The sequence below is a fragment of the Phaethon aethereus genome (assembly GCF_964289735.1).
Source record: "Phaethon aethereus genome assembly, contig: HAP1_SCAFFOLD_116, whole genome shotgun sequence".
NCBI classification, from domain to species: Eukaryota; Metazoa; Chordata; class Aves; order Phaethontiformes; family Phaethontidae; genus Phaethon; species Phaethon aethereus.
Window position 1 is genome coordinate 218,769 of NW_028113910.1, and position 9,082 is coordinate 227,850.

The window sequence follows — 9,082 nt, forward strand, 5'->3', positions numbered from 1 at the left end:
CCCGAGCTCCGGCACAGCCCCTCCCCCGGGGCAAAGCGAGGGCGAACGCAGCCGCGAGGGCAAAGGAGGCGGCGCATGACAAGGCCCGGGAGCGGGGCTGCCCCGGGGCTCGGGGCCTGCCCCGGGGACACCCCGGCAGTCCTTCCCGGAGCCGCGCTCCTCGGCGCGGCAGGGAACAGGCGGGCGGGCGGCTCCCGGAGCCATGGGCCGCTGGGCAGGGGGAGGCCGCCGAAAACGAGGTGTGAGGCACGGGACGCTACAAGAGAGGAGACCGGGGGCAGGGAGTCAGACCAGGAGAGAGGGAGAGACAAAAAAGTGGCAACCGAGCCGAAAGGAGGAATGAAACAATGGGGAGCCAGGACAGTGAAACACGGAGGTAAGGGGCGGGGAACACCGCCAAAACAACCCCCGTATCTGCACCGTACAGGGAGCTGGGGAAAAAAGAGAGCTGGAGAGCAACAAGAAGAGCAATGAGCATGGAAAGAAGGGGGTGGATGGGTGGTGGGAGTCCAAAATAGGGTCATCAGGGAGCCAGAGACAGTGAGATGGAGAACGGACAAAAGCGACAGGCGCTGCAGGGTGGAGAGGGAGGAATTAATGGGCAGGGACAGCCAGCCAGCCAGCGACGGAGAAAGGCAAGAGACCACACAGGCGACGGTGCGGAGAGGGAGGAATTAAAAGCGAGGGGCAGATTGCTGGGAAAGCAGAGGCAGAGAATGGAACAGAATCAGAGCGTGCTACAGGGCCAAGAAGGAAGAAACAGGGACAGGGAGCCAGGGAAAGAAAAAGTACTGACGAGCTACAAGACAGACAGGGAGAGATGAAAAAACAGGGTTCCGGAGCCCGGCAGAGAGAGAGCTGGTGAAAGAAAACGATAGCAGTAGGCTACAGGGAGGAGAGGAAGGAATGAAAAGATAGGGACGGGGAGCCAGACGCAGAGAGAACCATGCCTCTGTGCTCTGAATGAGAGGCCGGTCTGGAAATAGAAAGTGCAGATACTAAATTTAATAAAGTAACAGCGAATACGATATAGATGAGACTTGACCAAGTGTAGCACGAAATGTAACATACACTACCCTGCTCCGTCAACTACTGTGGCCTAGCATCTAATGGCAGGCTTAGTTTCTGTTTCCCAAGGAGAGTAGCACAAAAACATAATTTTCCGATTATACAAATATTTTACCAGACTATACAAAGAAAGTAACAACAATTGCCTTACAGATCTACGTGAATACATAACAGTAGCAGAAAGTTGCTAGAGTACAAAACACTCAGCCTTCAAAGTCCACAGAAAGACATTAGGTCTTGTAAATCATCAGTTCTAAGGACCCTGCTGCTACCACATCAGCGCAACATGTGACTCACAGCGTATTTCTTTCTTTCTAGGTTTAAGGAATTCCTTCATTTTGGGGGTTTATTTGTTGGGGGGTTGTGAAGAAGGAAGCTCTTTAGCTCTGTTTTTCTTAAATCTGGCATATTAACTATTATGGCATGCTGTAATGATCACAGATTTGATATGTTTTCCTGGAAACAAGGTTGAATGCAGAAACAAACTCAAAGACCCAAGCACAGAAAATGAGCTAGGATCCTGGCGTACAAGCTGGTGTAGACAAAAATCTTACAGAAGATTAACTGAAAAGTCCTCATTCTGCAAATGCTTATACACTTATCAATCCATTATTTGAGTCCACTAGCTTGGTATACAGTAAAGCCTGTGAGAGTAAACATTGTGGTCTGCTTGGTAGAATCATCTGTGACTCCACTCATTGCATACTTAATATTTTCCCCTTCTGTCAAAAGGAATCGTTTTACCAAATGAAGTTCACGTTGTTCATGATCGCTTTTATGGGAAACTGGCAAAAAAGAGTTTTCCTTGGGGTGAAAGAGCGAAAATGTTGTGTTGCCAAAAGAACAAATTCAGGATTCAAATGCAAGTCCACTCGCCCTAAGAAGTTAACACTTCCTCTCCTATAACAATTCCCCACACAGAGCTCTAGAGAATGAGGACCTTATTTTGCCTGGATTTTTGGATTTTGCCCACAGTCTGGACCAAACAAAATCTCTCCTCAAGGTTAACTCACTGAGCGACGTCATTGCACAGCTGACAAGACACTAGGTGTTTGAGGAGGTAGGGGGTGATTAGGAGTTTGGTTTTGGTTTGAAATTTTTTTACTCCCCAATTGCAGTTACAAATTCAGAAAAAAAAAAGAAATATAGGAACACACTCACATAAAACTTTCCTCGCGTTTGGTTCCTTCCACAGTATTCGTCATGCATTCAAAATCAAGGTGCATTGCTGTACAAAGCAATGTATCACTTCTCTACGTTATTCACAGGCAACACAGAAGTTAAAATTCAACGCAAGAGTTCTGCAAGGACACAAAAGGGAAAAAACACATGCCATCTAGTTTCCTGCCCACTGAGAAATTGGAAAGCAGATTAAAAAAGGCAAGACGTACAAAAAAAGATCCCCGGCATCAAGGACTCTATTGTCTTGGTTAATATTGGTAACTATTGCTTGGATTTCTTTGTAAAAAGAAACACAAAGGAATTAGACTATAATCAATGAGAATTAAGCCAGCACAGCAAAAACCCAAACAAACCCAACACATAAACAACATTAACTCCTCAAAAATACCTTCCAAACATTTCTTTAGAATAAAAACAGGGAACATGCAGCTACTGGAGACTTCAATATTTATGTCTTTCTGTGACTCTCCACACCTACATTTGGGGAGAAGACTGTAAAACAAGTTCACAGTGCATGAGGTCTTTTAAACTAAAAAAGGGATTAAACTTATGAAAAGTATTTTACTTCTAGAGCTTCACTTGTTCTCTTTGCATTATCATAGGACCCACAGAAGCAAGCCTAAAAAACTTGTGGAAAATTAGTTACATGAATTATGAAGAGGGCCAAGAACCTCTCAATTTTAAACCTACCTCGGGCAAACGATTCTGCCAGCAACTTTTCCAGACTCTGGGATTTTCCTGCTTTCCGTATGTCTGAAAAGATGGTGGGGGAAGCTACCATGCTTGTATAACCTTTGAAGCGGTTAGCATTTCTGCAAAACATGAAACGTTCTTACAGACTGAGCATGCAACAGGGAAAGTTTTACAGACATCCCTTTGTTCTACACACAACGCCATACTTCTCTCAAGACTGGTAGCCAAGGAGGGAAGGTTTTGAACTCTTTTACGTTTACCTGAATTGTACTGCATAAATATGATATCTTTTTTTAAGTGCTGCAAATTCCTCTTCATTTTCTGGGATTGCTTCATATGAATATAGACCATGTTTTAATGGGGCATTGCTACCTAACAATTCCAGACACTTGCTAGCTCATTGCTTGACAAATGCACATACTCTGAACACTGCAGATGTCAAGTTTGGCGTGAAGTTTGGTGTCCATCATGACAGGCCACAATTTAAGCATAATAGAAGGCGACCAAATCTGTTCAGAACGTGCTACAGGTTTTCACTTTGCAAATCATAATAGTTTTGGTATTTCCTTGAATGCTCAGCTCTTTATGACAGATGACTATGGATGGACAAAAAAAACCAAACCAAAAAACCCAATCACAAAAATTTTCTCCCAAGCTTCTTGATTCTAAAACAAATCTAAAAAATACAGTGTGCCCTAAAACAAACCCTGAACTCACAAAGAAAGCAAAGAACAAATATGAGGTGCATTATAAAAATCTCAATTTTTATGCCAGTCTCATGATTACAGTAGGCACTATTCAGGATATAAAAACATTTGGAGTTTGCCTACTGATGGGTCTTCCATAGCTTTCAGGGAAGCTTTCAAAGAGAAGCAAAAGTCTAACTCATCACCAACCAACCACTACTGTAGCAAGCCATCCTTTCTAAATCTCTCACACAGAATGCATGATTTTTACTTCAGATACATGTCTTCATAAGCTCTACACACACACCTCTTCTGTGGACAGGAGTGGATGTTCTCCAAACACAGGCAGGAAAACAGGAACACAGAGGATTCACTGGAATTCCTACAACTGCTGAGCAAAGTGAGAAACACCCTTGATTACCATTTCCCCCCGGTGGTTTATGACTGCAGCACCACTGGCACTGACTTAGTCATAAGCTTGAGACTTTTGCCTTAGTATTAAAAGAACAAACCACGGATCCGCAGCTCCACTCCCCTGGACGGTCCCATATCTTCCCGCACAAGGAAGAAAACTGCCTCTAGGTCTGTCCCTACAGCTTTACAAGCCCCACTCCGAGAGGCAGTGGGACCTGATGGAGGAACAATGATGATTAAGGTGCCCTTTTCCACCACTGATCTAGGAGAATGGAGAAAAGTTGCAAGAGACTATAGAAGCGACCCGGTGAGTGTTACTAAGCATTTTCAGTTCATCGTAAAACAACATAATCCAGACTGGAAAGATATACAGTTGCTCTTAGAGTATATGACAGAAACAGAAAAGCAATTAATTTTGAAAACAGCAGAGAATTTAGCTGAAGACCATTACAAGATCACGGGGGGGATGTCAAAGAGTATTTCCCCTCCGAGACCCAAAATGGGACGCTAATAAATCTGCCCATATGGAGAGGCTACAGGAATATCAAGAATGGATTTTGAAGGGAATGGAAAGGGCTATTCCCAAAACCACAAACTGGTCAGCTCTATATGCAGTTAAACAAGGTCCTTCTGAGTCCCCATCCGAGTTCCTGGATCGATTGAGGGATGTAATGCGCCGTAGCACACCGCGGGATCCTGGGTCAGAGGTAGGAGGAATACAACAAATAGTCTCCCTGTTCTTGGGTCAGTCCACGGGGGACATTAGGCACAAACTCCAGAAGCTGCGCCCTACAGAAGGTAGAAATCTGGAAGTGTTGCTGGATGAAGCGTGGAGAGTATTTAGTAATAGAGAGGAAGAATATAGACAAGGGCAAAGAAGAAGGATAGCAGTTGTCAGGGAAGAGGAGGAAGGGAGGCCTAGACGAGAACCGTCTTGATTAGGTAAGGATCAATGTGCGTTGTGTAAGAAATTTGGTCATTGGAAAGGAGGGTGTCCAAGAAACAAGGCAAAGAGGCGAAGCCACCAGACAGGAGTAGCCCATGTGAAAAAGGATTGACAGGGACCTGGGGAATCTACCCTAGCAGATCCACTGGTTATAATGAGGCTAGGGAAGGAAGAAGTAGAATTTTTGGTTAACACAGGGGCAACATACTCGGTTTTAAATCAAGCCTTGATGCCCCTGGGAAACGACTATATCATGGTGTCCTGGTTTCAGCTAGGGTAGAGTTAATTTTCTTCATAGAAGCTAGCATGAGGCTATGTTTTGGATTTGGGATGAGAAAATGTTGATAAGGTGCTGATGTTTTGAGTTGTTGCTAAGTAGTCAAGGACAGTCCAGCTTCTCATGCTGGCCTGCAGCGAGCAGGCTGGGGGTGCACGGGAAGCTGGGAGGGGACACAGCTGGGACAGCTGACCCAGGCTGGCCAAAGAGATATTCCATACCATATAGCGTCATGCTCAGTATATAAAGCTGGGACAAAGAAGGAGGAAGGGGTGGAGGGACGTTCGGAGTTATGGCGTCTGTCTTCCCAAGAAACCATTACGCGTGACGGAGCCCTGCTTCCCTGGAGATGGCTGAACACCTGCCTGCCCATGGGGAGTGGTGAACAAATTCCTTGGTTTGCTTTGCTTGCGTGCACGGCTTTTGCTTTACTTATTAAACTGTCTTTATCTCAAACCATGAGTTTCCTCACTTTTACTCTTCCGATTCTCTCCCCCGTGCCACCGTGGGGGAGTGAGCGAGCGGCTGCGTGGTGCGTAGTTGCTGGCTGGGGCTAAACCACGACAGTCCTTTTTGGCGCCCAACGTGGGGCTCGAAGGGTTTGAGATAATGACAAGTTTGATTGGAATGTGCTAGATGATAGAATTTATCGCTGTTATTGCTGCTTAGCCATTAATTGTCAGGCCCCTGTGCTTGCCATGGGTTTGCCTTCCCTGCATATATTAGAGTCCAGTGCTCGTTAGTGGCTGCTTTTTGCTTTCGCTGCTGCTGTACTGCTGATCGTCTGACCCTGCTGTGCCTGGGAAGATTCTGATAACAGCAATGGCCTTGCACCTGGGCTGGCAGATGGCCGGGGTATTGCTGGTTTTTCTCCTGTGCTGCTGTACTGAATAGGCTGGAACTCCACTGTGAACTCAAGTCGAAGGGACTGTGACCTGTGGGTGAGTCCATGTGGGAGCAGGACACCCCGAAGCGTCTGTGGCTGTGCATAAGCCCATGACAGAAGCAGGTATATCTCGAAGCATCTGTGGCCATGGTTATGTCTGTGCCACAGCAGGTATACCTCTGATGGGATTGTGGCACAAGGATAAGTCCACGCTGGAGAAGGTACATCTCGAAGCGTCTGTGGCTGTGGATAAGTCTATGTTGCAGCAGGTGCACCTTGAAGCATTATTGGTTGTGCATGAGGTCATGCTTGGAGCACCTCAAAGTGTGTGGCCATGGAGAAGCCCTGGAGGAACTGGAACTATGGGTAAGGCCACGTTGGAGCAGATTTATCTCTGGAGGTAGTGTGGCCTGTGGAGACGGCCGTTTTGGAGCAGGTGCACCTCGAAGTGACTGCAACTGTGGATAAGTCTATGCCACAGCAGATATACCCCTGGAGAGACTGTGGCTCACGGAAAGGACTGCAGTCTGTGGATAAGTCCAAGCTGGAGCAGGGGCAAGGGGAGGAGTTCATTGCAATGTTACACCCTATGGTCCAGTACAAAGGGCCCAGGGGTGGAGATTGTAATGGAAGTACCTTTAAACTGTTGTAACCCATGATTTGAGTTGCATGTTATAGGAACTACTATAGCAGGAACCACCTGAATGAATGGAGGACAAGCCTTACAAGAAGCAGTGCCAGTGCAGCGGTGACCTGACCTGAGCTGGTACCCAGTAACTCCACGCAACACCCCACCTCGCCTGTCCTGAGTGACCACCATAAGGGATGGAGCCCAAAGTCATGGACTAAATGAACTCAGCAGACTTTTCAGGGACATTTTGGAGGGAAGTCTATAGACTAAGGGGATGATAATCTGTGTATTATATTAAAGGATGGGAAGGGGGGTGGTGGTTAATGAGGTTATATTGGATAGTGTGGTACCTGAGCATAACGTAAATGGTATGGAATAAGGGGTGGATAATGTCCTGGTTTCAGCTAGGGTAGAGTTAATTTTCTTCATGGAAGCTAGCATGAGGCTATGTTTTGGATTTGGGATGAGAAAATGTTGATAAGGTGCTGATGTTTTGAGTTGTTGCTAAGTAGTCAAGGACAGTCCAGCTTCTCATGCTGGCCTGCAGCGAGCAGGCTGGGGGTGCACGGGAAGCTGGGAGGGGACACAGCTGGGACAGCTGACCCAGGCTGGCCAAAGAGATATTCCATACCATATAGCGTCATGCTCAGTATATAAAGCTGGGACAAAGAAGGAGGAAGGGGTGGAGGGACGTTCGGAGTTATGGCGTCTGTCTTCCCAAGAAACCATTACGCGTGACGGAGCCCTGCTTCCCTGGAGATGGCTGAACACCTGCCTGCCCATGGGGAGTGGTGAACAAATTCCTTGGTTTGCTTTGCTTGCGTGCACGGCTTTTGCTTTACTTATTAAACTGTCTTTATCTCAAACCATGAGTTTCCTCACTTTTACTCTTCCGATTCTCTCCCCCGTGCCACCGTGGGGGAGTGAGCGAGCGGCTGCGTGGTGCGTAGTTGCTGGCTGGGGCTAAACCACGACACATGGTAAAAGGAGCGACTGGCCAAAGTGAAAAGGCATATTTTTGTAAACCTTTGAAGTATAAATTGGGAAAACAATGGGGTATCCACAAATTCCTATATATGCCCAACTCCCCAAAGCCACTTTTGGGAAGAGATTTGTTACAACAATTGGGTGCAAAAATTACATTTGAAAAAGGAGAAATTACTCTGGAAGTAAAAGATCAGCAATATATCCAGATACTGAGTCTATTCTTAACCAGTCTCTCCACAGAAGGGAAGGTAAGGAAGGAATTCGGCCAGCGATTGAAAGATTTTTATAAATAGGATTACTGAAAAACTGTGAGTCTGATTTCAACACCCCTATATTACCTGTTCGTAAACCTGACGGGTTGTATAGTGTGGTCCAGGATCTACGGGCCGTAAATAAAATAACTGAGGACCTTTACCCCGTAGTAGCAAATCCATATACCCTGTTGACCGTATTAACACCTGAACTACCTTGGTTTACTGGTTTAGATCTGAAGGATGCCTTCTTTTGCCTCCCTCTCCATGAAGCCAGCCAAAAAATATTTGCATTCGAATGGGAAAACCCCAAAACTGGTCGCAAGACTCAGCTCACTTGGACGGTGTTGCCACAAGGATTTACGAACAGTCCTACCATCTTTGGCAACCAGCTCGCAAAAGACCTGGAATCTTGGGAAATCCCGTCTGAAAAAGGGAAACTGTTACAATATGTAGATGATATCCTGATCGCCACCAAAACAGAGGACGATTGTATGACCTGGACGGTGAGTCTACTAAATTTTTTGGGGCTTCAAGTGTATCGGGTATCTAAGAAGAAGGCCCAAGTAATACAGCAGAAAGTGATCTATTTGGGCTACGAAATTAGTGCGGGACAGAGAACTTTGGGACAAGCCCGCAAAGAAGCAATATGCCAAACCCCGAGACCTCAGACAGTAAAAGAATTACGAACTTTCCTGGGAATGACTGGGTGGTGCAGACTGTGGATATATAACTATGGACTGCTTGTTAAACCATTGTATGCATTAACAACCACTGAACAGAAACACCTCGAATGGAACAAGGAGACCGCACGAGCCTTTGAGCTACTAAAGAAAGCTTTGATGTCGGCTCCGGCCCTAGGGCTCCCAGACGTGAGTAAACCGTTTTTCCTTTTTTCCTACGAGAAACAAGGAATCGCTCTGGGAGTATTAGCACAAGATCTGGGCCCCTATCGACGAGCGGTTGCATTCTTTTCCAAACAGTTAGACGCAACTGCGAAAAGTTGGCCTGGATGCCTGCGAGCAGTTGCAGCTGTAATATTGAATATACAAGAAGCCCGA